Below are 5,883 nucleotides of genomic sequence, written 5' to 3' on the forward strand. Positions count from 1 at the left end.
TGTTAATGGCTTTGGTCCAAAAATATTTTAGTAAATCATTTTCATAAAGCATGGTCCTAGCCATCTCTTCAAGAGTCCTATTTTTTCTCTCAATTGCACTATTTTGTTGAGGAGTTCTAGGAGCCGAGAAGTTATGGTTTATTCCATATTCATTACAAAAACTTTCAAAATCTTTGTTTTCAAATTCTCTACCATGATCACTTCTAATACTAGAAATGAGAAAACATTTTTTCATTTTGAACTTTTTTTACAAAGTTTTGTAAAAACATGAAAAGCTTCATCTTTATGGGCAAGAAAAAGAACCCAAGTAAATCTAGAAAAATCATCAACAATGAGAAATGCATATCGTTTTCCACCAAGACTAAGAGTCCTTGTAGGACCAAATAAATCCATATACAATAATTGTAAATGTCTAGAGGTAGAGACAATATTCTTAGATTCGAAAGATGTCTTTATTTCTTTTTCTTTTTGACATGCATCACATAATTTATCCTTTTCAAATTTGATTTTTGGAAGACCAATAACTAGCTCTCGTTTTGAAAGTTTTGAGATCAAATCCATATTAGCATGAGCAAGTCTTCTATGCCATAAGAAACTATTATCATTTATAACCGAAAAACATTTGACGTTAAAAGAAGACATATCTTTAAGATCAACAATGTAAACATTTTAATGTCTATATGCAACAAATAAAGTCTTGTTATCTTTGATACTTTCTATAGTGCAATGAGTATGCTCAAATATAACTTTATTTTCTTTATCACATAGTTGACTACTACTTAAAAAATTATGCTTTAAACCTTCAACAAGTAAAACATTATTAATAATAGGAGAAGGACTTTTACCGATACTACCAATACCAATATTTTTTTCTTTACTATTGTCTCCAAATGTAACGTATCCTCCATCTTTAGGTGCTAGTGTTGTGAATTTTGATTCATCTCCGATCATATGCCTTGAGCAAGCACTATCTAAGAACCATCTATCCTCCTTGCTTTGAGATTTCAAACATATATACAAAAATTAAAAGTACTCATTAGAATTTGGTACCCAAACTCTCTTGGGTCCAAAAGGGTTAGCTCTAAGAATTATACAAGTTTCTTTGGAACCCAAATATTTTTGGTTCCAATATTTATAAGGTTCTGCTCGTCCTTGAGCACCATCTAATGTTATGGAATTCTTCAATAAATCTTTCTATTCAATTTTTGAATATTTTATTTTTAGATTTTCATGGATGTATCTATACTCGTATTAGTTAATTTATCTGATGTACCTTTAAAATAAATGGAGATCTATCTTTGGTGCAAATTCAATTTTCAAGTTTTTATGACTTATTAGTGGGAGTAATGCAAATATGCAAAACGTATTAATCATTTCCAACAATTTGTGGGATTGGATCAAAAATCACCTGACGTTGGCATCAAAGGAGATCATATGGAGCGATCTTCCTTTCTTACCATATATCTTATCGCATCCATCTTAAAGTAGAGATCGAATAGTCAAAGTGGGATAGGAAATATGTGAAGAATGGTCTATCGGTATCCTTCTCTTCTTCCTCCTCAAGCCGTTCTTCTATCTGTTTGTGAGGTCTTCCTCTTCCTCTCTGAATTTCTTTCTTTTCCTCCAAAATATGAAGTCCTTTCCTCATGGTCATGGATTGTATTCACTAGTATATATTACAAGGTCATATGTTATACATCTAACAAATTAATCATCCAACAACCTATATGCACCTCCAAGCAGATTGATAGTTTTCAAAATATCTTGTTTACTAGTAGACAACATATGTCTAGGTGATGCACATTCGATGAATTTCTGCTACATACTTTAAGCTTTCTTAATACATACCTAAATGTGACCTAATATATACCGTACAGTAAATCAATATATATTTAAGCAAATTGTTACACAGTTTATAAAACATCGTGTTCACCAGTACATAATACATATTCAGGTGATATATATTCGATAAATTTTTGATGCATACTTTAAGCTTCTCTGATTCATATCCAATAGCAATCTAATATAAATCTTTAGAAAAATCAATACACATCTAGGCAAATTGACAATTTTCAAAATATCATGTTTTTTTTTTTTGGTGAAAACGGCTACTCATATCATATAACTCGAACGTAAGTACATTCTGCCAAATCACGGGAAAGTAAAAAAGACAAAGGATAGGAAACATCTGAAGTAGACGTCCAAATAAAATCTCCGGAATGACGGGCGACATAGGAGGCAACCCAGTCTGCTACACTGTTCGCCTCCCTAAACGCGTGTGCTGCCCGAAAGCCACCCAACATCTGAGCTATCCTGCGAATCCCCCGGATAAGGGGATGACCATCGCCAAACCTATCCTCCCCTCGGATCCAATCAATCACCATGGAGGATTCTCCCACGAGGTACACCCGCTCGGCACCAAGTACCAGCTTCGCATAGGATATACCCTCCCAGGCTGCCCTCAGCTCAGCCTCCACTACCGTAAGTCTAGGCGTACGCCGACCTCCTGCTGCTATCATCCTACCAAGATGGTCCCTGATCACAAAACCAACCCCTCCAGTCACACCATCCACTGACCTACTGCCGTCGAAGTTAACTTTGATATAGCCAAGGGATGGGGGTACCCAAGAAATAATGGCAAATCGGGACGTTGAAACAGCATGACGAGTACCCCAGGTGTCCCTAGCTATCCCAAAAGAAAACACATCGGCAGCCATCAAAACCTCCCTCGCATATATCACTGCTCTATCCACCACCATCCTCGGTGACATCCTCCTCCCCTCAAACAGACCGGCGTTCCTGTCCAACCAAATTTTTAGTAGGACAAGTAAGCCATCACAATCCCTGCCTCCAAAGACCGAGGGCCTCATGTTCACTAGTACATATATATGTCTAGATGATACATACTCGACGGATTTCTGATATATACTATAAGCTTCTTTAATACATACCTGATAGTCAACTTCAAAGACCATGCAATAGCACGTATCTGGTAGGATAGTGATTACGGGTATCGATCCACAGAGATTGGGGTACAGTTATTTTTTTTAAAAAAAATTAAAAGGAAGAGTTTGTGAAGAAAATTAAACTAAGAAATTTAATAAAAAATGCAATTAAAATGTTATCAGTTTGAGGGAACCTAGGGCAAGGAATTCACCACTAATATCGGAACAAGGGTTAATTGTATTTTAATCTATTCTTGGATTAACATGCAAATTGGCTACAAGCCTAATAAGCATTTAAATAGAAATTTACAAAAGTAATTTGGGAATACTCCATCTTCGGTCGGCATGAAATGTCTGCCCTAAAACTAATGTGGCAGGACACTGCATCTTTCCTAAGCATGGACTATCTTATATTTACTTAGTGATCATGAAGAACAGTTGTACGAACATCATACTTAAAATCACAGAAATTAAATATGATTCAAAAGAAGATATCCATTGAAAACAATAAGTTCGTACAACCCCAAGAATATAAAATAAAATATAAAATCCGTGTCCCTTTGTTAGGGCTGCATCCAGCCCTGGAGAAGAAATCAGCCCTGCATGGTATGGAAGGTGGTAGCGGCAACGCTGAAGGCTTCCATCTCTTCTTTCCTTCCTTCCCTAATTCTCTCCTCCCTTCTGTTGGAACTCCCTGATGAACAAGCCACAGACTTCTTCGGATCAGAAAAGAGCTGCCCCTTCCAGGAGAATAACTCTTCCTTTTTATAGACTCCTGACTCCTGTTATCCTCGCTCGAATATAATGAGAAGATAAATGCAGAGGAATCGCTTTTGTTCCGTGGACGTGATCGAAATGGGGAGAAGATCCAATCCGGACATGAAAGTCGGAGTCCACCGATGCCAGAGATGAGACTCCCGGCTTTGTTCTATTCCTGGGAAGCATGGCTCGAAGGCATGTGGAAGATTCATCCCGATCGCATGAGGTGCTTATCTCGTTGAGTCAATCTGGCATGCCGAGATGCGTGGGAGGAATTCGGGATTCGGCTGGCAGTTGAAATGAAACTCGCGATGGGAAGACTTGGGCTTTGTTCCGGTGAAGCAGGGGAGAACTCGGAACAGGGGATGAGGAAACTCGGAAAAGATTTGGATGGAAGACGCGTACGTTTGCTGGAAGCTGTAACTCTATTTCGAAGCAGGGGGAATGCGGAGGAATCCGTGGATGGTGGAGTGATCCGGAAGAAGCTGGATCTGCTGGAATTTGGTTGGGAGATTCGGAGAAGGATAGAGAGGGCTTAGATTCGGACACGGGGAGGAAATGGGAGAGCTTGGGACGTTGGGATCGATCAAGCCGGAAGATATCATATTTCAACGCGGAGGAGAAGCTGGACGCGGCTAAATGGAGTTGATCCGGAACGAGAGGATGCAGGGGATTCGGTTCTATTCCGTGAAGCTTGGGACCAGTCCGAACAAACATGAGATGGTGTTCTCGGCTGATGGCTGGGAGCTTATCCATCGAGAAGAATCGGAAGGAGTTGATCTTGCGAACGAAGAGAAAGTTGGAACTTGGCTAGCAGCTGGAAAACAGGGGATGAAGCCGGAAGATTCAGAGAAAATGATGAGGTTGAATCGTGGAAGAAAAGGGATAAGAATGAGTTGTATAAGCAGCTGGGAACGGTTCTAAAACAGGGGAGCTTGGTCTGTGGACGTGACGTGGAAGGAATCCGTCGCGGGTTGGCTTGATTTGGCTGGGAGGAAGACGGGATGGCTGGCGGATGTTTCCATTGGCTGGACGGGATCCGTGGATGTGGAGATCGTGGGATCCATGGACGAGATGAGAGCTGGGAGATCCGGGATAAAGATACGATGGGAAGAGGACGTAGACGCTGGGGAATATGTTTGCATGAATCTGGGGCTTATCCGTGGGTGGTTTGGATGGATGGGAGGAGTCACAAAAGAATATTTTTTTTGGAGTTAATCTAGAACTGTGGCTTTGTTCCTTGGTTCCGTTTTGGGTCCGAATGAAGGCTGGAGTGTGGGATGGACTCGGAACAAGATGAGATGGAATGAAGGGGGATTTGCATGATAGCATGGCTTGTTTGAGGATTCTAATTTGGTTTGGCCGGGAAGATAGAATTAATTCTATTTGGCTGGGAGCATGTGTGGGAAGAGAATTAGATGACTAAGATGTGACGCAGGGAAGTTTTGTTGAGCCAAATATGGGAAAGAAACAAGGAAATTGGGATGAATCTGAGAGGGTCTTGATTTGCGGGGCTGCATACGATTTGGGTTCAGGGATCATCCCAAATAAGTTTAACTTGACCTGCATTCATTAGGTTTAATCAGTAAAACTCGAATTATCTTTAATAATTTATTAAAATGCAATGATGAAGGTAACATAATTTTTTTTAGTTGAATTTATAAAATATGTGATTAAAATAATGATAAGTGCTATGAATAAGATATTAATTTATGCATTATTTAGCACTTATCAATACCCAACAATAATCCAATATATACCTCTAAGTAAATCGATACATAATTTCTAAAATATAGTATTCACCAATATACAGCTCATGGCTCCATGAGATATACTTGAGATGGAAAAGTTTTCATGTGGAAGAAGATTCAAAAGAGGAGAAAAGAATTCGGGGAGGAGGAGGAAGGACTCGTGGATGGATTGAGAGGAAAAAATGACTTGATGAGAAAAAAAAAAGAAGGATATGGAGGAATAGCCTCACTTTTTTTTTTAAGTTACTAGATGAACAAACTTTGTTAGGGAAAGAAGTTCTGTCCCATTTTTATTTTTTCAATTTTTTATTTTAATATGGGTGCGATAGGATAGCGTAAATCTTCTCATGCGCGCATGCGGGGATTTTTGGTCGTGGGGTGGATATTTGGAAGCACCTCTACCTCCCGGGCCTTATGCGACATCGTAC

Source organism: Phoenix dactylifera, unplaced genomic scaffold (assembly GCF_009389715.1).
Source record: "Phoenix dactylifera cultivar Barhee BC4 unplaced genomic scaffold, palm_55x_up_171113_PBpolish2nd_filt_p 000315F, whole genome shotgun sequence".
Classification (NCBI taxonomy): domain Eukaryota; kingdom Viridiplantae; phylum Streptophyta; class Magnoliopsida; order Arecales; family Arecaceae; genus Phoenix; species Phoenix dactylifera.